At 38.2% G+C, this 23,127-nt stretch overlaps 1 protein-coding gene across 3 annotated transcripts in view; it reads left to right on the top strand.

Annotated features, from left to right (window-relative positions):
* LOC135450524 (sodium channel protein type 1 subunit alpha) overlaps window positions 1–23,127 on the top strand; it is an 88,972-nt gene that overhangs the window by 2,321 nt on the left and 63,524 nt on the right. Inside the window, exon 2 of one of the 3 annotated variants that reach the window (XM_064718806.1) lies at window positions 5,832–5,911. The exons of the other annotated variants lie outside the window; for them this stretch is intronic. The gene's annotated coding sequence lies outside the window, so the exon portion shown is untranslated. The remainder of the gene's footprint in view (window positions 1–5,831; window positions 5,912–23,127) is intronic. 3 annotated transcript variants of the gene reach the window in all.

The raw sequence follows: 23,127 nt of genomic DNA on the forward strand, positions 1-23,127 counted from the left end.
GATGTACTTCACATTCTTTGTCTCTTGCTGCATGAAGTGTTCTAAAATAGTTACGCTATTATATATGAGTACACTGTGTTCCATTCCCTTTCAAGTGTGGGTGCTTGAGGTATTTTCTTACAGGCTCAAGGAGTATTAATAACATATCTATTCAATTAGAAGAAGAAAAAAGCCTTATTGTCTTTAAATGTATAGTGATCTTCTGGAAGTCTTATTTTTATTTTTTGCATCATGGTTCATAGCAGGGCACACAGTACTTCTCAGCATAGCAAGCTGCAGACACTACAGCAGGATACAAAGTGTAAGAATATGGTGTTTCTTATGTGTATTCATATATCCCATATTCTGGTGTATCACTTTGCGTCTGAGAAATTGAATCTGAGCTGTTAAATATCTTTTGAACCCACTACAATGCTGGATATTGGTTATTAGTGGTCAGTACCTCCTCCTGGTATTTTTCTGTGGTTTACTGGAATTGTCCAATCCATGACTACATAAGTAGCTTGCTTTCAATATATTTTATATTCCCTCAAATGAGAGTATGTGCCTGGATTTTCTGACAAATTTATCTCTTCACTTTTTCTCTGAGCACTAGAATATTCTGTACTGCAAAGGAGTTTCTTTGCTGTCTTTATAGTTATGGAAATTACACTAAAACTGACAAGCATGGACACAATACCAAGGTGTGTCAAATAAGTTATTCAGATCTCAGATCCATTTTACTTGAGTAGTTGAGATACATATTGTGATGACACACATATGGCTGAATTAGTGCTAAATTGAGAAGGAAAGACTAAAAATATTAGTGTTTTAGTTTATATCATGTAACAACTAAATATGACTGTAGTAGTACAGTTTACAAGGTTTCCATGTAAGTTTGGGCTCACAAATGCAGATCTTTCACTGTCTAGAACTGCCAGTTTTTATTTGCATCTAGTACACAAAAATATTGCTAATTCCTAGACAAAAATCTATTGCAGTAGAAATGTGCTCTACCTATTCTCAAAATAGCTGTTTAGAAGCTGGGAGATGTGCTTTGTTCCTTGTGCAAAAAGTTACTCTGCTTTTTATTCAGAGGTTTTCCTTGCTCTTCCTTGAAACTGGTTGGATGCAGTCTTCTGTGTTGCTACAGTTTGTCTCATTTTTCAGGTCCTGGGTCTCCATTATGATGTTTCCCACCTTTAACTGCTTGGATAGCACTTCTGTGACTGCAGTACAATTGGTACACAAGTTTAGAAAGAGAAAATGTCCCTTCAATCATGATGTTCACCAGCATATCCACTGAGGATCTTGGCTGGCTAATCCCTTATCTGTTAGATTAATTACTCCATTAGCTGTTTCCCACACCCACTGTAATTCACAGAATTCATTGCTAGAACACTAGAAAGAGATATTGTAAAGAATCAAGGGAGATTTGCTTTAAATGTTTTAGTAAATAAAATGTACCTGATAAAGTTTAATTAAGAAGGCACATATATATTTATATATTGCTCTTAACACTTTATTAATTGAACATACCGTTTTGAATTGTTGCTTATGTGGTTTACCTGCCATAGTTGAACATCTGAACTTCTAAGGTTAATTTTGAAGGTTTCTCTATATTTTACACAAATATGTTTGCAGCAAAAAAATGCTGAAACATAGTTGTTTGTTGCAGCAAAACTGCTGAAGGATAGAGATACATAAACTCACATTCCCTTATTAATTCATTTACAGTTCATTAAAAGGTCTTTTCAGAAAAGGAACTGTGCTGCAGAGGGGCACAAGAGAAGGACTTCCAGATGAATCTTTTCATGTGCTGAAGAATAACAGACTCTCCTAATGCCTGGTGATTACTAAGGCTCTTGAGCCAAAATCTTAGTGGACTGTTCTTCACCAGTGCCCTTAAATATTTACACAGTGTTCCTGAGGCAGGACTGGTCAAAATGAATATGAGGACGCATGAACCACAGATCCCCATTAAAGCAAAGTGACCAGGTCTGCAGAATGTGAAATCTGCAGGATTGCAAGCTCATGGCTGCATTGGAGGTGTGCCTGGCAGCTGTGTCCCTGCTCTGCTCTGTGCCTGCCATCCCCTCCAGGGTGGCTGCTCCAGCCCATGCCCATTTCCTCCTTGGGCACTCAGGGAGGGATTTGTCACCACACCTGCACAAAGAACTGCTCAGAGATTCCCAAACAAAATGCAATGAGTATCCTGGTCTTGCTTGGTTTCAAAAATGATTTGACTAGCTATTAGCAGTTTACTATTTGTTTACAGATGGTAAAAAAGGCAAATATTAGATTTTGGGGAGGACAGGAAAGAGAGACCATGTTTTATTTACTAATTTTCCATCTATCTTAGGATTAGAGCAGCTCTGGCTGAGAAATCTATGCCTTTTTCATTTTTTCAGTTGTGGTGCAATATATAAAACTTTAAAAATACAAGAATTCATGGGGTATAGCTCTTTAGCAGTTGGAAAGAAGTTGCTGTTGTGTTGTTCAAATCTCTCTCAAACCCCATAACAGAAGACAGTCTGGTTCAAGAAGCCACAAAGAAGCTTGTTAAGATAATCAGAAACTCTATAAATTTTCCTGACAATGTAAGCTGCTGGAGCTGAATATGAGCACCTAGTTGTACTATGAGCAGTGAAATTGTAGCCATGAGAAATCTGCTTGGAAAAAACAGTTTTGAACATTCTGTTCATGATACTTGGAGATTTCTCAAAGTCAGTGGTCATATTAAGCATCCTATGCTGAACCTCTCATTATGCTTAAAGAAGGATGTCTTAGTTCATTTTTTCCTAGTTTAGTGTTTAATTTTATGTTTATTTCATTTCAAAGTGCAATATTTGAAAGGAACTATGCCTGAAACATGTCATATGTGCCTAGCAAAGACTGGAGGGACTCATACTAAAACTTCAGGCTGAGGAGCAATTATATTACCTTTAACCTTGTCATAAATCTGTGTTTATAAACACCGGACTATTCATCATTTCCAGAAACATCCTCCATGAACAGAAAGATTTCTGGGAATGATCAATTGGCATCAGCAATTGTATCTGTTTAGTATTTAAAAGTTTAAGGCTTCTGAGTCAGGTGGGTTACTAGTGCTACAAAGTCATTTGTCACCTGAAAATGCTCTACATGATCCCAAAGAGCTTTGCAAATATGAGAAAAACACACAAATCTCCCTTTAGAATTGTACCTCAGAAAGAACCAAAAAATTGAATTGTGTGCTACCAACTGCTAATAGTAAGATAATGATTGCTCTTTCTACCTGAAGATCATAGACTCAGCTTTTGGGTAAAGGGAACCTGCCTGAGCCACTGAGCAACCTAGTGCCAGCAGAAAAGCTATATTAGAAACTGGTGATCATGATAGCAGTCAAAGATGAAAGCATGTGAGGCCTTTGTAAATCAGAGCTCAGATGTATTCAAAGGAGACAGGTTGAATGGTTGTGTCCAGTTTGGTCTTGCCATTTCTATGTCACATTTTACTATTAGTATTTCAATCTATTATGGTGGGTTTTAACTAAATATTTAGTGTCACGCACTCGCTTGATGTGTTCTTTTAATCACCGCAGTATTTGAAGAAAACATATTTAAAAACTGAGCAATTAGACTTCATTATTAGAACACTTGTTCATAGCATTCTGTACTGATAAATGCTTGAAAATTAGGTATTATACTGAGAGGATTACAAGTGCTTCCTGGGACAAGCACCTCAGGTCACCACTGGGAGGTGGAAAAATTCTGATTCACATAGCTTGAATTCAAACAAAGTTTAAGCAATCAAAACATCATGATGCAAAAATATTAGAAAAAAACCCCATATCAGAATATTGGAATTGACTCTAAGGCATAAAATTCATTAAAGCTTCTTGGAGTCATTGAATCAGAGGTTAACATCAAGTGTGTGTTATAGATATGCCTCATTGCATACAGGTATTCATTAGATTCATATTCTTCTGTCTTTAGATGCAGAAGTGGCATTGAGCAGTGAAAGAAATGCAATGTTATTTTTAGCCCTCCTTCCATGCACCTCTCACCTTGGCAGTCACTGCCTCCTCCTTTCCTTTCCTACCAGTCTGTGCCCACCCCTGTCCAGCCTGGCAGGCACTGGGGCTTTCACAAGCGTTAACTCATGGCCATCCCCATTTTTATTTCATTGCTCAGTACAGCAAAATGAGAAATGCAGAATGCTGTCTGATTCAGCTCCAGCTGAGGCTGGTCCAATGCAGATGGGGTTCATTGTGTTAGCAGTTACTGTCACTTAGCAGTGTGAATATTAAAAAGGAGCCTTTTTTTGTCTGGGTTCCAGATTTGGCTGCGCAGCTGCCATCTGAATCCCGGGGATGTATAGAGCTGACGTGGCAGCCGTACCAGCGGCGTGATCAGCAGTGCAGGCTGCAATGGATGGACACGTCACGGGACTCGGGCTCAGGAACCCTTTTTTTGGTGACTGAACCCATGACTGATGAGGTTGAGTCTCCCCCAGTCCTCAGTGGGCAGGTGTAAAATGGGACAGAGGACAGGTAGCGTTTATCTGTGACATGCCAGGGGCTGACCTGGAAAGGTTTCTGGTGCTTTCGTAAGGGGCTGAGACTAACGCAAACTATTTCCTTCACACGTTTCAGAGACAAGTAATTAACTGAAAAGAAATTAAAATTACTGAAAACCTTAGTTCATTTAACACTGGATAAAGAAATCTATTTCTCAGCACTATCCCTGCCCTTTGTCCCTCCCTGAAGGAAAAGGGAGTTGCAGATTTTCTGTCTCGTTTAGGTCAGGAAATCTCTTAAAAAAGCGATCTTTTCCAGCCGGTTCTTTGCTTTTACCAATAGATGGGGCTGTCCTTTCAGGTGATGGCTTAGTATCTTTTTTTTTTCCCCTTTTTTTTCTATCTTTACCCTCCTTTCTGTCTCTCTTTACCCTCCTCCCTTCCCCCCTCTTTTTTTTTCCCTCTGCTATTTGCTGATTTGTATTAGGTACCATAGAGTGAGCCTCAGAACAGGAAGCTGAGAACAAAGCAGAGAGGATACTGCAGAGGTTTTTTTTTCCCCGTTCTCAATGAGAATGCAGCAATTTATAACACTTTTTAATCTTTTGGAACTGAGAATCTAAACACCTCTATTAGCATTTCAAGCATTTCATCATCACTATCTCCTGGGGGGTTTTTGGAGGTTTTTTTCATAATGCTTTTAAAATTCCAGTTTTATCAGGTAAGCCAGGAGGATGGTAAATCCTAGACCTTAGTGCATTTATGTGAGCAGTCAGCATGGATCCCCCACCCCAACCTCCCTTCCTTTTTTTTTTTTTTTTTTTTTTTTGAGTGCTTGCTTTACAGTTACTGTTAAGCATATAATTGAGGAGAAATTTGGGTATTTTGCTTCAAAAATGTTTTTCAAGCTGCAATCAGTTCTTTTTGGCATCTCAGCATTTTGCTACAAGATCTGTTTCGGTGGCCTTATACTTTTCGGTGTTTGCCTCTTTGCTGGAGGGTGATTTTGTTTAAATTATTGTTACATATTTTCCCCAAACTTTTTGGAAGATAAGAGAGGCCATGTTGTTCCTTCTCGTGGAAGACATATTAAAGTCTAAAGCAAGCACTGCAGGACAGTACAGTTTTCCTTCCCATGGAGAAGCTCTGTTAAAGGCTGAATGCTTCACACCAATGTTTTCCCAAAGGAGGAAAGGCAGCCCTCTCTTTTCTCTCTCCCTCCCCCTGCCCTCAGTCTGTCTGATCAGGTGCACTGCTGGCACCTCTTACCTTGATTTACATGGCCAGGACTGGGTCTAATGCTCTAGATATGGCTCGGTTCACCATCTGAACCATCTTGCTTTTTCAAACAGCACAAGAAATTTGCCAGGTGGACTTCAAGCTCTGTCAGCCTCTTTTCTCAAATGGATTTCTTCTCTGCTGCTTGTCTGAGGTATGTGTTTAAAAGAATCCCACTGTACTAATTACCTGGGATTGGGCTGTTTGTTCAGCCCCACTTTGAGAAAGCTGTTGTTACTCACTCAGCAGTATTTGAAAATGGGTTGGTGTTTTCTGTCCCTACTGAAAATCTCTTCAATTCTATTTTTTCAGAAATGCTTATTTTGTGGTTATGGTGTCAGACTCCTGAGCTATCTTGGCTGATGTTAGTGTTGCATTTTTGAACTTGTTTATTGTGCTTTTCATGCCTGACCAATGTGTTGATGTCAAGCACAAAAGAAAAAAGGCTGTGCTAAAAATTACTCTGAAATCTAATGCAAAACAATAACAGGATTGCTGTCAAGACTGACATCCTGATACTTTATTCTGCTGAGCCTAGTTTGTGTGATCTTGAATATTTGCTGAAATATTTAGACAGAGGGAGGCAAGTTAGAGACAAGCAGCTTTAAACTGGTTGTCCTCAGTTTGTCAGAAAGTTTTTATTATTTTGAAGGAAGTATCAAGGGGAGTGGGGCAGGGAATTAGGAAATTAAGAGCTTGCATAAGACATAGTCTAATCAGAACAATTCTAGTGAAATTCTAGGAAAACAACAGCAATTTGCAAACTGTCTAGTGCCAAAAATAAAAAATGTAAAAGTCTATGATGACTTACAGAAAAATTATATAGATAAATGTATATCAAGAAAATATATATCCTATCAGCTGTTTGAAACAATACTTTATATAGGGGCAAGGGTAGGGTATTGGTCATTGAGACCTTTGTTGAAATTATATAAAAACATAAACTTGCTTTGAAGTTTCAGAAGTTGTAATCATCACCAGCTGAGAAGCTAAAATCAATTACAGATTCTTTTATTCTTAAAATGAAGATGGCCTTGAGCTAGAAAAGCTTCCCAATATTTACGAATATGCACTCAATGCACTACCCAATGTCAAGCAGTTTAAAGGACAACTGGCTGTTGTTGACTTCTAAGGATGGCAGTGCTGCTGCTTTCCACATTGCACTGCATCCTTCCAGCATGTGAATTCTAATTCCAGAGTTTCCTACATTCATGGCAGAGCATACCATATTTAATGGGCAAACCCACATGGCTTAGCATTGAACTTTTTCCTTTAAATTATATTTTACAAATCCTTCTCTACCATTTTTGGCTGCCTGAAACTGAAGAACTGAAATTAGCAAAGTGTGAGGGTTCTCCTGCCCTTAGTTGTGAGAAATAGTCTGTTAATAATAATCAGGAGAAGTGGGTACTTTGCAAATTCTTTTGAGACAAGGCAGAAATTTTGACCTTATTTTTCTGTGTGCATCTAGAATTGTGGCAGTCAGTCTCATGGATTAATGTCTTTTCCTTCATTTTATTCATTTTCTGAGCTCCAGCCCCACAGCTCATCTATGGGAAAACATATTGTGTCTTCTGGGCTATATACCACTAAGAGAATTGTGGATTGTTTTCCAGTAACAGAAGCATATTCTGCCTTCTTTTTCTTCATTGATAACAGCTTATGCAGGTGGGAGGCAATAGGATTCCTCAAGAGTCCTGTATTTGACCTGTAGACTTTCTGTTGGTGCCAAAATGGCTACAGCAGAAGAAAAACCAAATTAAAAATTGAACAATATTTATTCACTCCTCTAAACTCAGACAACCAGTGTTACGGATACAGTATGACATACTAGAGAAGGAATACCATTATGCTTTTTTTAGCATAATACTTTAGAGCACCTAAGAGATCACATTGCTACAAGAGAGAAAAAAAATCCTAGAGCTGAACTGCTCTAAAATGTGGGGGAAAGGAACCTTTGAGTAAATTTGAACTATTAAAATCTACAGCTAACATTTCTGACTGAATATAATATTGTAGGGAGATGGGCAATATCATGCAAATTCTCTAGATGTTTTTTCCCAAAGCCCAGTAATTCTGGTGTGTTACTTCCATTTTTCTAGTTGTAGGCTTATTCTTTGTAGATTTCTATCCATAAAAACACATAGAAGTTGGATGGAAACAACTGAAATTTTGGTATGAGTGAAGAAATTAATCAAATAGCAACCATGGACATAGAAATCATCACTCAGTCATACTGGGGTTAGTCCAATTTCTGTAAAATACACTGATCTCGTTTTATTCAATATGAGTTATATTTGTTGAAAGAATCAGTGTGATGTTTTACTAAATACATGGGTATTCAGTGTTTTTAGGATTGCTGTCCTTTACTGATTATTGAGTCATTATTTCTGTCTCTTCCATTTCACCAGTGTGTGGTGGTTTCAGATCCCCTTTTGTGCTCTTCTGAAATTCTGTTTAGCTCTGTAAAATAAAATTTGATTTTATTTTGCACTTGTTAAGAAAATCTGGGTAGAACCCTTCCCTGCCATGTTAAATATAATTTGAAAATCTACAGTTCTGATTCATCCACACTGCTATTTATTGTTGTAATTTATCAGCCCCAGAAATTCTCTCTCTCCTTCCTCTTTCTGCCATGAAGTTCTCATTACATTGCATTTTCAGAACCCAAGTTTCCATTGCTTTCTGTCTCAGCAGTATCTAGTGGATCTCTAACCGTCCTTCCACTGCTCTACTTTAAAGTGTTTCCACCCCCTTTTTTAATTAATTTCCTCTTTTTTCCACAAGTCTCTGAGAAAAGGACAAAACCCTTATATTTTTAGTCTCAGAAACACCCCGCTCAGTTTGAGCTTCCAAGCTCTCTCCCTTTTCATTCCCTCTGTCTTTGTAATTTATATCAGTACCTTGTAAACATGCAGACCAATCCTCATCTTTCTCTTACTCCTTCAAGACACTGTCTAATTTGCTACTAGAATTGGCTTTTTAAAATTACTTTGTAACACAAATTTAAAAACCTGATTATCATCCTCCTGGTGAAACAAAGCAAAACCAAACAAAACCTCAAATCCTGTCAAGGTCAGAAATAAAAATTTAGGAGTAAATGCAGAGAACTGTGTGACTCAATTATTTAATAACTCTATCTAATAATGGCATTGTCAAAGACGACAAATCAAAGTAGCAACTACAGTACTGTTACCAAATGTTGTTTCCTTCAGAGTGAGAGCCTTCATTTTTTTTATTTGTAGGGTTTCACTTCTTTGATAAAATTATTGTCAAATGAATCTGTTAAGAGAAAATGGTGCTGGAGGTATTTCTGAATGCAGATGATAGGTGCTCCTCTTAGGGATGCCTCAGCAGGGCTCTTTGAGTAGCTCTGCAGGATCCCTGGAGTGAGCCCACTCATGGAAACAGAAGTGAAGGGGCTGGTGGATCACCAGAAGCTGAATGCTGAGGATGATTTGTGCTCTCTGTGTCCAGAGTGGGTGGGACAGGAAGTGAAGACTGAAGAAATGGGCTCACCCAGATGAGATGTGAGAACAAACATTTTACTAAAGCAGATAGTGGAGAGCTGTAGCAGAATGTCAGAAGAATCTGTCACGTTTGTCCTGAAGGTCTGTAGGAAGAGGTTAGATGAAACATCTGTTGGGAAATAGGTATAGCAAACTTGCCTTGGGCAGCAAGATAAACTAGATGGCCCTTGATCTCTTTTTTCCAACCTGGTTTTTCTGTGAGTCCACAAAAAGAAGTAGATATCTGAGATGTAACAGGCAGTTTACAATAAATTATATAGGGTCCACTAAAAGCTATCTTCACTAGGATTGCATAAAAGCATATAAACATCCCCTGAAAATATTTATCCTAGGGTATATGCACTCTGAAATGCTTCCAATATACCAAGAGCAGAAAATGTGCCCTTAAAATGTAATTTCTTAGTGTTTCTTTTAGACTACATAGTCTTTACTAGTGAACCATAGCAAGTGTGTGAATCCTAGGGGTAGAAAAAGGATATTTGCAAATCTGATCAAATTTCCATACTGTCTGGAGAATAGTACACATTTAATTAAAAAGATTTTTAAATTGATAGTTTTTCTTTATAGAAAGAACTAGGACACTTCTGAATCTGATTAAAAAAATGAGTGTACCGGAGCCATTTTAAAGTTCTATTTTTAATGTTCATATTCAGTATTTTTCACAGCTGAGAAACCCAGTCTGATACATTTATTTTCTAAAATGAAACCTAAATAGTGCCATATATATATATATATCTTAAAGTGTGCAGTTGATGGATAGAGACAGAGAACTGTTCAGAACTCCATAGTGGGTGCATTGACAATGCTTAATTGAAAAAGAAGTTATACAACAATTTTATTTTTTTTCTTAAACAGGAACTGTGTGATCCAAGTGTAATCTAGAAACCTTCCATCTGAGTATTTTTGCCTCCAGTTCAATTTATTTTCTCTTTACACACACTGGGGGGATAAACCAGAAAGGATGACCCTTTATTATGTTTTCATAACTTCATATTGCCTCAGAACAAAATACTACAAGTCAACTACTCTGAAATAATGAAGCATCTCATCTGAAAGAAAAATTTTTACTCCAAGAAAAATGATCTGTATATTACATCTTACTCATTTTGGCTCATTCTAAGACCAGGACTGGCTGGCCATGAGCTGGCACTGCCCAGCAGCTCAGGGGGCACACACATTCTGGGGTGAGCTTTTTGAAAACTGGTAAATGCTGGATGTAGTGCCACTCCTGAGGATCCTTACAGCTCTTGGGAGCCCTGAGCAGCAGCCTGGTGAGTTCTGCTGTGTCTCAGGCAGGGCAGCTGGTGGTTTGCTGTGGGTTATGTGTGTCCAGCTGCTGCACAGCCCGCCCGTCTGCCACTTGTGGGCATTGACCTCAGAGCTGCCCTCTGCCTTCCCCTCAAGCAGGCTGCTCTACATCTGTGAAGTCTCAGTTCAGACTGCTGCTGAACCAGCACTAAATAATATTTAATGGTTCTGCTGGGAGAAACAAAAATCCTTACTGCCCAAGAGTAGAGAATGATAAAATATGAGATCTGCTAGCAAGAGAAAGCAAAGTAGATGGTACAATACTTGCTCTCTTATGTCTGCATGCCTAATTCCTAGACAATAACAATGAGTTTTGGGAGAAGAGAAAAAAAATAAAGGCTGAGGAAATGCAAATTAATCAATCTTTTAAAATCAATCTTTTAAAAGAGGAGTACTAAACACCAAATTTTATTTTTAAAAGGTATTTCTTTATTCCAAAGCAATCTGTCTTCAGGACATTAAGCTCAATTTTGCTCTCTAATAGTGTTTTATTCAAAATTTTCTCTCCCTTTTGCTTTGATTGCCTTGCACCTGGTATTTCTCTGCAGGTCGCAGCAGTGACAGTTATTTCTCGGGGTTACATGCTTTGCAGAATTCTGAAATACAGGAAACTGGTCAGTTTTGGGAAGAGGTTTTTTTTCCTCCTGTGGTTAAAGTAAGATTGACTATGCTATTAAGGCTGAAATTTCATATTATATGTCTAAACTTATATATATAAGTCTGTATTTTAGTGCTGAGGCAAAAAATACAGTACTTCTATACAGAGTGACAAGAACTTTATACTGACTTTTGTGTGAATTCCTGATTACTTAGCACTTTGGAAAAGGATGGGTTATGCCTTTAGCTGTCTGTTCAGATAAGTTTCAGATAGGAAATATGAGCCTTTTTCTCTCTTTCATGTGAGAAAAGATGTGAAGATGGCTAAATAATGGCTGGGGGCAGTGCAACTGTGATTAGCAGTATTCTGAAGTGAAGTTCACAAAGTAAGCTGTTTCTCTTTAGAGAGCTGCAGGTCTGTGCCTCTGTGTAATGATTTTAATTCAAGTGACTTTACTGAAGCAGTATTTGTTAACTGCTTTGGGGGATTACAACAAAAAAAAAAATCAGATTTTCTGAGACATTCTTGTATCATCCCTGTTAAAGTTCCATGTTGCAGAGTTGTAGGGTGTATTTTACTTCTGGAAGTTTCAGGAATTTTGTTATTAAAAACCTCCTGCTCTCTGGCTGTGCCAGACTCAATTCTGAGCCCATTCCTTCATATTGCTCATCTGAAGTACACACTCTTGAATTTTAACACTTATTAACATCCAGGTTCTTACCTGCAAATTATTCTATTTCAATTTGTGACCAGCACTGCAGGTTGCCTTGGAATGATGTATTGGAACCTTTGGGTGTCCGTAGTGGGAGGAGTTCAGACATGGAATGCAGGATCACAGTCTCAATGTGCTATCCAAACACAGAGAGGGAGGGAATTGCTGCTCCAGCCATGATACTTGAATGAGATTTGAAAGTACACTGTCTCCCAACCTAAGTATAAGGAAAAATGCTCAGATGTCACAGAGGGAAAGAAGACCTTTAAGGTGATGAAGTAGTTTTGGTAGCTGAGCAGCCAAACCACTGGACAGTTTTGGAAGGTGTCTTGAAAAAGAAGAGGTTAAAAGGAGCATAGGCAAAATGAGGGATCTTTGCAGATATTTGCATCTCCTACATATAACTGGACTTCAAAATTACAGTGTTGATGTAAATTGAAAATTTAAACAATGGATTTAACATCTAAAAAATGAAATTTGAGATAATGAAGAAAGGCTGCTAAGGGCCTCTGAGAGGCAATCAGTCTGCTTTCTGAGAATTTATACAGAAGGATGATGGAGCCCTAGAAACTATCTAGAAAATAATTCTTAATAAGGGCAGTGTTTCTTGATAAGGGCAAAGAAACTTTCTTGGTTTTTTGTAAGAATGATGTTAAACAGACCTTAGGTATGTATGGCAGCAGGAGGAGTATAGTATGATTTATAGTTTGGTTCCAAAGCTTAGACAAGGACATTTGACACATATGAGAGTCAGATTCATTATGACTGCTAGTAGCACAGGCTGCACTAACCTCAGCAGCCCTTAGGCTTGGTTGCATTTCATGTGCTGAGCTGCTGTGGTAAGCACTCATAGTCTGGGGTGAATCACTCCAGCTAGAAACTGAAGACATTTACACCAGCAATGGCAGTGAAGTCTGAAGTAATTGTAAGTTGGGTAAATTGGACTACATATAGGATAAAGAGGATGAGTCTGAAAGAAGTTTGGAGACTAAAATAGCTACAGCTATCCATTCTTCCCACTTTCAGCAGGGTTCATGTGGTTTGGACAGCTTTGATGGTGCTCTGAAAAGGTAAACTTCACAGGTGTTTGCCATTTGCCCATTTGCCTGCCCTGTGAGCGTGTCTGTCTGCTGCTCAGGGCACAAAATCAAAAGTAACTCAGGAGGGGCTTTGCTAGAAAAGCTCAGGTATCTGCAGATTTGGAGGTTTGGAAGCATACTGTCTCCCAAGTCCAGAAGAACTGCCTGTAAAAGGCAGTACAGGCAGGTTCATGTTGCCTCAAGAGCTGCTTGGGACAGAATACAGTTTTGGTTGCACTCTGTCAAATACAGTATAGATGTAGCCTGAGCAAGATAGGTAGTAAAACAGAATATTAACATTTCACATGGCTGCTGATAAATCTATATGCTCATATTTCAAAGCAAACATTTTAGGATTTTATAATATAATGTATTGCACTTTTTCACTGAGGCCTTTTCTTCTAAGACGACACAGTCAATACAGGAATAGTCTTTTAAAGGTGCCTAATCACAGTCTTATGCTTTGGCCACCTGTTATGCATCACATCATGGTGTTTTCACTGAAAAATTGTCTTTTGCTTTGCACTCTTACTTGGCTTTAACTGTCTTTACAGTGGTAACAATTTTTATTTTGACCTTAGTGGGCTTTGGAATATTTTACATACATGCACCGCTTCCCACTTGCTTCAAGCTTCTGTGGTCAGTGTGTAATTCACCCAAGAACTCCCTCATCACTGAGCCACAGCAAGCCTAATTTCACCACCACATCACCTGCAAACCCAGCCTTGATGCCATCAAGCCCAAAACACACCCAAAGCACTCAGCTTCCAGCAAGGCTGGCTGCCTGGGAGGGCTCCAGCAAGCATGGCAGGAGGGAGCTTGCCTCTCACTCTCTAGGATCCCCTCAAGGACCATGTTAAGCTCATGTGCCCCATGGGTTTGCCAGAAAGACAAGAAGATTTCATGGAGGGAAAAAAGTCTGAGCAAGAAAAGTAAGAGAGGAAGGGAGAACAAAAATTGTCATGACATTTTCATACTTCCTGATGAAATTTTAAATATAGAGAAAACAAGAAATTTTAAGCGTAATAAATATGGAAAACTACATAAATGGGTGTAACAAACCACTGCTACTTAAAATTGCTAAGTACTGAAAATTATTCTGTATTTATACTTTTTCCTCAAAGTCAAATTAAAATCTGTCTGATGTCATTTCCATCTACCATATTAAGTCCCCAATTTGTCTCACAATGAATGAAACACGAATATTTTCAAGCTTCTTAACTGTGCATGTTTCCCTCAGACTTAAATGTCCTTGGATTCATTAGAGCCATGACCCCACAGATTGCATTGATCTCTTCTCTGACAATGTTCACTATTGACATACTTAACACTAGTTTTTCATAACTGGATATTCTCATCTTTATGTATCTTCTATTGTTGTGCTCAAGTGCATTGAGAAATGGTTTTTGATAAAGGAAGTTTCCTACTTTGGTTTCTCACTGTAAGCTTATTTATCCAAAAGCTTCTGGATTGCACATACACTACCTGCAGAAGCATTGTTCAGCTCTCAGTGTGGTAGGAAATGGTGCCCTGTGCTCAGAGGCACTGATCAGAGATCAGACAAGAAGCATGACGTGCTGAGGAATGCCTCTCCTCGTTTTTCTCAGCTGGGTGTATTGTTAATCAATACCTGACTCTGGGAGGTTGAGTGGCTGAAGCTTTCTCTCATCTGGTAGGGCTAGAACTAACTTTCACACTGGTCTGCTATTAGTAGAGTAAAGAGTTATGGGAAACTATTACTAATTTATAATTTATCCTTAAACTATTTAAGATATTGCCCTGGACACCCAATGCCAAAGTACCAGAAGGCATTGCCACTCACTCTTTTAAACTAAAAATTATTAATTGGAAAAACATTGCAAAACACTTTAATCTCTAATGCAATATTAAAAATGACAATTTAGAACAGCAGTAAACAGTTTCAATCACAAATGCAAGAGTATTTTAAATTAATGAAAAGTCAAAAGTGTGGGTTTGGATGAGAAAAATGAAAGCATTTTAATCACTGTACACAAATCCTACAAAATGGGAAATCTGGTATTTTTCAATCAGAAAAGTTGAGACTGAAAGATATTATTTGCTGATATTGGTTGCTGTACTCTTCAGTTTACCATGTTGATTCTCCCACTTGAGTTCTCATCTTACAGGTGGAGCCACATGAACAGATTAACATTATACAGACCCTGTAATATATCTGTTTGAATTCAAGGTGGAATACAAGATAGAAAACTTTATTAAATACTTTATTGCTTGATTATCTTCATTAATGGAGTTTGTGTACATTTGATGTGCACCAAGTGATATTTATAAAAAACTATAGATCTCAAACCTCTTTCCTTTTTTATGTTTTTGTACCTGTATTTTAGAATAGCTTCTTTGCAAAATATTCACTAAATGTGCCCTACAATTCCATGTTTAACCACATAGCTTAATGCTGTATTTGATAAAGTACAAAGTACTTTGCTTGCTTTCAGCAGATTATCTGATCTTCAGAAAACGACCAGACAGTGGCTCAGAATTTGAATGACTGCAAGTTTTGCTTCAAAATTTGTTATCATTTATGCTCTTAATAAGTATATATCAATATTTCAGATATTTCTAATGAATGGTTATCCATTTTTGAATAGACGATATCTTTTGATATTACCTTAGCTTTACATCTTGTCTGTTTTCTCAGTACACTTTATAGCATTCAGTTCATTCTAAACATTCAAAGTTCCTGCATATAATGTATTCTTATTTATTTTGAAGAAGCATATTTCTTTAATTGTTTCTCTTGACCAATCATAGGCTTTTAAAAATTTCCAAAGTTCCAATAGCACTAGATTTCTTAGTCTATAATTGTACTGCTCTTGGTTTTTGACTGGATTATTTATTGTTTCTTTACACTTCCATCAAAATTGACTGGAAAATCACCAGTACCTCAAAAGACAAAAAAACCTTGAATATTTGCTTTTAGGTGAAAGTCAGTGTGGCTAACAGTCTTTGCTCAATGGCTTTCAAACTGCTGCTTCTGCAGAATTACTAATTCCTGCCTTTCTTGGCAAATCTGAAGCTTTTTCCAGTAGTGCATTGCTCAAAGGATGGGGCAGACACAGCAGATGTTTCTGCTGCTGCTGGTAGTCAACCATTTAATAACAATAAGCATTTTGGTTTTTTTCCAGGAATTTTCAAGATTGTTTTCCCCTTTATGCAACTGAGAATACTGAGTGCCACGTAGGAGCTTTTTAGATCTTAAAACAAGCTAAATATCTAATATTCAATAGAGTAAATGAACTCTGCAGCTATACCACTTCTAGGGGACAAAGTGCCAGGGCTTGAACATTGTCATGTCTCTAGTCCACATCATGTACAGACATGCCTGGACACAAGGCTGGGACATCATGGCCTCATGAGTGTCCACTGAACAAAAACTTTCCAAAATTCCATTGGATTATCATTCTTAATTCAAAGTTTGTTAAAAATCACTTCAAACCTAATCAGGATATAGGTGAGAGTTATTTGCTTGTTTATTTTTTACCAGGTCTGTGTTTTGGAAGAAGATTCTTTACAGCAGTGATGTGACTTTCTAAAATTTTATTTTTTATTTTGAGAACTACATGAAAATATCTAAAATAGTTTTTGAAATGAACTAAAATTGTATCTGTAAGAACAAATATTAATTATGCTACTGTAAAGCGAAATTGCCAATCTGGGAATAAGCCATTTCTCACATATTATTAGGAAATTGTTAAGCTCAAAGAAGCTTACTAAGAAACACCAGAATTCTCTTATTGTTGGTAAAAGTGGTTTGTGTGTTCAGAACCACAAAATGCAGAGGGACATGAGGGGAGAACTGCAGAGGAGTTGCCTTAGCAGGATCAGAAGATGCCAGTGACCAAGGTGCAGGGCCTTTTCCACATAAACAGAAATGCAAATGTCAGGAGTTTACAGACTTGTGTTACCTGCTGCATGGCATTAGCATATAGAGTACCAATTCATTTGGAAAACACTTATTTCACATGTAGCCCATGTATTTGTTGCATCTCATAAAACCTGAGACAGGCAGAAGGGATTGAGGCGATAGAACCATCCCAAAGTTGTGCAGGGACAGAGGATCTTCCTTGGCTGCAGAGCTGCTTTGTGGTTGAAGCATCTCCCATTCCTTGAGCACTCCCTGCTCTCCCAGGCAGCCTGGGAGATGGATCCTCCCCCGGGTGCTGCACTGCAGGAGCTCAGCAGCTGATGCCCAGTCCTGGCACAGGGGCTGGGGCTGCTGCTGCCTCCTCTCTGCACAGGCATGTCCTGGGCCATGCTCTGAGTGCAAAGGATGTAAAGCAAGGGGGTAAGTTTCAAAAGTTGCTTTCCTATGATGTCTGGACTTCTCTGCTGTATAAAAAGTACAAGATTCTACAATTTGGGAGGTTTATTACTTCACAGTGGCCCCATCATTGTGCACGAAAAGCAGAAACTCTTTTTGTTTCCCTAATTATGATTTTTCCCCCTGAGGTCTTGTGTGTTAAACGTGTCCCTGTTGTTCCTGCATCTGATATCTTGACCCAGGAAACCCTCAAGAATGAAATCTGTGCCTGCTAAATTTGTTAGAAAGTAAATAATTTTTGTCATTATGTCTTTCAGGCTTTTGTCCTTTCCACTGACCATATGAGATATCGAGTACCTGAGTGCTGTTAATGGGGTCAGGCAACCCACTAATTTGAGTATGGCAATGTTTTTGGGTTTGTTAGCTCTGCAAATTTTGCATCATTCCAGGGTATGGAGCAATCTGTTTTCCATCAACTTTTATTTCTTTCCCAAGTGTGGCAATATGCCAAGACCAGAACTTAAATCTTGTCTTAAATTCAATTTTAGCTTAATACCAAATGAATCAGTAGCATTATGTAATGTGCACTGCATAGCCTGCATGGCTTTGTTGGTTTTTTTAACTGAAGAAAGAGGTTGTTATGTTTGCTAAGGTAAATATAAACAGACGTTTAAGAAACAGATGTTTAAGAAAATTAAACTTGAGCTAGTAATGTAGATTGCCAGTAAAAGGGGTCAGTGCGCTGATCAAATGGAGGAAAGCAGAAAGATTGCTCCTCTGTACTGCAGTCATTTGCTGCACAAGATATGCTGCAGAAACAGAGTAAGCAGAGCATCCATTCAGTTGGTAGCAGTCCAGTAGTTCTAAGCCATTAAATGCATTTGCTCAGATGGAGTACTAATGCAGCTGCATTGTGACATGTCCCATTAAATTATTTTCCTTCTTTCTTTCTATGAAGCTGCATAACTAATTTTGGTTTTTTCAGCTTTCTAAAATAAGACTCCTTTGCAGCTAATTAGACTTGGAATTAGACTAGCAAAGCAGTAAGCTGAAGCAAGCTATTTCTTTTTAATCTAAAGCCAAGCCTAGTACCTAGATTTTGGTTTAGAGATACATTAGATGAATTTAAAAATATACTGAGAATAGAAATTTTACCAATGCATACATATATATAACTAATGGAGATGGATAATATACTGTGTCTACATCATATGGTTTTCTGATTTCCTCTAAACAAGACAAAAGGATAGGACTGAAAGTCTAGGTGTTTGTGGGAGAAAAGGTAGCAGCAAATAGCTCACAGGGAACATCCTGGTTTTACCCGCATGGGGGTTTTGCTGGCTAGTTATCTTGTTGGGGAAGGCTGGCTTATTTTACTTTGCTTTATTTTTCAAAACTTATGCTTGCATTTTCTTGCTGAGTTAAAAAAGTTAGTTGTGACTGAACACTAGAACTAAACCCTCTTTTCTCATAGTTAATGCTACATTTTTTCTTCTCAGGTAATATACCTCTGGTGATTTTCAAATGAGTTTTCTCAAGTGAATTTACTAGGTATAATAGAGAAATAGCTCTAGGAGCAGGGATCAGAAGCCATGACTGCCTTCCCAAATGAAAGCTTACCTTTAAGATGCCAAGCCCATGTTTTCTTGCACACCTTATTTCTACCCCATTAATCTTGATTTCATTCCTGCACAGTAAGCTAAGCAATGGTTCAACAGTGTGGATTTCAGAGACACGAGCTACATTTCCTGTTCCTGTCTGTTCTGCTTTCTGGCTGTTGGACAGCCCAGACTGAGCGCTGAACTGCCCTCCTGAATCACACAGCTACCCCATGGCTGTTTGCAAACTCTGAGGCAAATGAAATAGTCATCCTCTCCCCCCATCACTCCCCTTCAGCAACCCTTTCTGTGTGTCAGGTTAAGTAATGGAAATATCCAGCTGCAAAGCATAAACTCCCATTTAAACTGGTATGTACTGTTTGATTGCTTCCAATATTTCAGATAATTTATTTATATAGCTCAGTGCATATCTATGTACCCTATTATGATGTCTGCAGTATTACTGCACCTACCCTTTATTTAAAATTAATATGCATTAAATAAATGCAGTTATCCAAGTCTAAGTAATGTAATGCAAGCGAACCCTTGTGCCAGATCTGCATTATCCATGCTGAGAGGGAACATCAAGAAGATGGTAAAAAAAGATATAGGAGAATCCTATTATCAGTCTGGTAATATGCAAGTTTCCCTTATAAAGCTCTCCATGAGAATTAAATTGAATTTTATATGTGAGCTACAGGGAGTCATAAAAAGTTGTATAGTTCCAATATTCCAATCTGATTCCTGCCCTTCTGCCAAGCATGTTATCTGGATATCCTACCTGCCTTTGCTGCTTGCAGTAGCCCTATAACTGAGACAGACAGTAGAGACACAGGCTTCATTCTGAGGCTGCACATACAAAACTGGAGTGGCTTCCCACAACTTTCTTCCTCTCCTCCCACAGAGCCACACTGTGAGGAAGGTAAATTATATTTATTTGATATGCTGAAGACAAGAATCCTGGTGACTCATTGATAAATCAAAAGTAATGAGAAGCTGTGCAAATAAATAATGCAAATTATTATAACACAGAGATCTGGGGTCTGTGAGTTTACATGTAGATTCATTAGTTTATCTTTATTTTGAAGCAGTTAAATTTTAATTAGTGGCTGTTATACCAGAAGACCAAACTTCAAAGCATGTTTCAGTTTCAGATTTAAGTGTATGGATAATATAAAGAAATTCGCTTGCTGAACTTTAAGTGTTTGCAGCACTGTAGTTCTACATGGATGCTAAGGTCCTCCTGACCAAACACTCCAGAAACCCTTGTTATGAAGGTATGAAGGATATGCAAGCTGACAATACTAGATTATATCAGATTAGGAAATAATCTTGTTCAAGCTTGTCCCTGTTTCTGAGAGTTATGTATTGTTTAATTGACTTTTTCAAGGAGCAGTGTGTAACTGATTTGAAGACACTGTTTGACAAGGTACCATCTCTTCATCTATTTCCAATATGTCCCTTTACTTTGCCTAGAAAAATTATTTAGATGAGATTTGAAGACTGTAAAAATACACAGATGCTCACAGATGTTTGATAGCTTGTTCTCAAGGAATGCACAGATCTAAAATGACTCTTTGTGCACAGTAGCTCACAGCCAGGAGGGCAGTGATGGTGTGTGTATCACCCAGCTGCTCTGTGTGTGCAGAGCTGTCCAGGGTGGTTCTGGCTGCCTCACACTTGGCACACGTGGGCAGATCACTGTGCTTTGTGCACTTGCACACAAATGCAGCTGAACAGCTCCTGACTTACTCTGCTTGTGGTCTGCAGATGGTCCCATCCCTGCACGCTGAGTGTGCTCTGCAGTTATCTGGCTCACAACAATGTATACTGAAAAGTGTATGTGAATATATTTTGCCTGGGAAATATCAGAAGAAACAATGATTCTATTCTCTGAGTACCTTATTTTCCAAAATTTGAAATGTTTCACATTGCTCATAAGAAGGTCACTCAAATGGACATGAAAATGTAGAAGGAAAAAAAACCCCATTCCTTATAAGAGATTAGGAAAGAACTTTGTAAGAAATTAATATTTTGGGTATTCTTATATTTTTTTCCTATGTTGAATTACTAGTGCTATGCTAAAGGAAAAAAAAGTAGCCCATTTGGATCATGTAAGCAATCTGCACTTATTCAATTAATATTTAATAAATAACTTGGTGGAAATCAGAAGGATAGCAGTGGATTAATTGGTCTGGTATCAATTTTTATCCATCCCCTCACATATAAGTGAGAATAAATCAATTTACTATAGTAAATGAAATACAAACCTAGTAGTTAAGCACTGCCATATGAGCAATGGAAGTGATTTGGGATTAAGACTGTAGTAAATTCTGTATGTATTTAGTATTGACTTTTAAATTTATATAAGATTTCTATTTGCAATTCTGAAGATTTTTAATCATTGAAATGTATGAAGAAGGGGAAAACGTATCTGGGATATCATCCTCTAATCTGTTAAGTAGAGAATAAAAAGTAGGTAATCTTCATAAAGCCTCCTGAAAGATGTTAAGTACAGCCTACTTAGATTTAGTTACATCTAAAGGTGTAGCTAGCTAGCTCCATGTACATTTGACAGACCAGAGAACATTCTAGGCTTAATTATAGAAAAATAACGTAGAGTTCCTTTCTATATAAAGAAATACACATATTATTAGAAAAGCCCACAGCACTTGCTGATTTTAAACTTGGTCTATAAACACAGCAGCTGAATCAAATGTTTTTGCAACATAAATAATGGCTGCAAAGCATTTTGTTTCTGTGCACCTGCAGGCAAATCCTGAGGTAATCCTTGTCCTGCATGCTGGGTGGGGACATTGGGTGAGCTAAAAGGTGATCCTGACACAGCACCCTGTGGTTTCAGGTCTCATCTTTGCTGACTGCTCACTGGCTGCCCGTTCCCTCGCAGCACACGGGATTGCCCTTGCTGTGTCCAGCACCCTCACCCACTGCCCCGCACCCTTCGGGATTGGTGCACCGGGCAGGGAGCGCCGAGCGCGGCCTTGGACTGGGAATGAGGGATTCAGAGGGAAATGGCAAACGGGAAAATTCCCTCCTGGGCCTCACGAGGAGGAGGAGGAGAGGGAAAGGCAGGCATGTCTATGCAGACCAGGAGGAGAAGGAGAGGAGAGGTCTTAGCCCCTTCTTTTGCCGAATAAGTAGAGCAGAGAAGAGGGCTTGATTGTCTTTCTTGGGTCTCTGTATCTACCTGAAGCCCACAGGGCAAAGGGTATCCACCGACAGCTGTGTCCCCCATAACATTGGGATAACAGTACAGGATCTATCTTCCAAATCGTGGTGCCCCTCATGGGGATCAGTTTGAGATCCGAAAGTTCAGTGATGTGGCTAATAGATTTTTCTCCTTCTTTCCCAGTACCCACAAAGTGTGGTTGAACATTAAGAACCAGTATCAGAGTGTACAAATAGTGAGTTTATAAATTCAATAGTTAAGTGACCAAAGTGGCAATTCACAGAAGTAAACAGAACCATGACAAAGGGAGCTGAGGATTATCTAGAGGATACTCTCTGCGTGGAGAAATGCAGGATTTTAAATCCCTTTTAGCTGAGGTACATTTTCTTATATCCTCCCCCTTCCCCCCAATGGGGACAGAACAGTATAATTCCTTTTCTCTAGGAAACAAGGGAAGATGTACAGAACTGGTTTTGGCATGAGTGTCTACATGGGTGAATACTTAGTGTTTGGTGTGAGATCAGCTCACTTTAATTTTTTTACAGAGAGAAATTTGCACCTTGATTGTTTGAATGTCATTCAGACTTGAGGGATATATGCACCACTGTGAGCCCAAATATGCATTTCATTTGTATGTCTTATGGTGTCATCAGAAATTTATTCAGCAGCATGGAAGATGTCAAATCTGTAGTCTTAACAAGAATTCCTTTTTCCTTTTTTTTTTTTGTTTTTCTTCCCAGCAGGTTTTGTGTTTGCAATTGCAGTGTATGAATAAATATGTACACTAAAATACTTCCAGAATTTTCTAGTTACAACTATTTTATAAAGAACCAAACACAGTAACAGCTAATCTGAAATAATACTCAGCAATTGCTCTTCTTCATATTTAAAATAATTTCCCATACAAAAATTTATTTGGAATCATTACTTTAATACTTCATGCAATACAGACTTGATTTTTTTAAAATGGAAGTTCTGGTTTTACAATGCTTGTTTTCTGATACTTTTGCTGATCTCAGTGAAATTTTCTGTGTTAGCTCTGTTGAACTGTTCTA

This window comes from Zonotrichia leucophrys, chromosome 7 (genome assembly GCF_028769735.1).
Source record: "Zonotrichia leucophrys gambelii isolate GWCS_2022_RI chromosome 7, RI_Zleu_2.0, whole genome shotgun sequence".
Classification (NCBI taxonomy): domain Eukaryota; kingdom Metazoa; phylum Chordata; class Aves; order Passeriformes; family Passerellidae; genus Zonotrichia; species Zonotrichia leucophrys.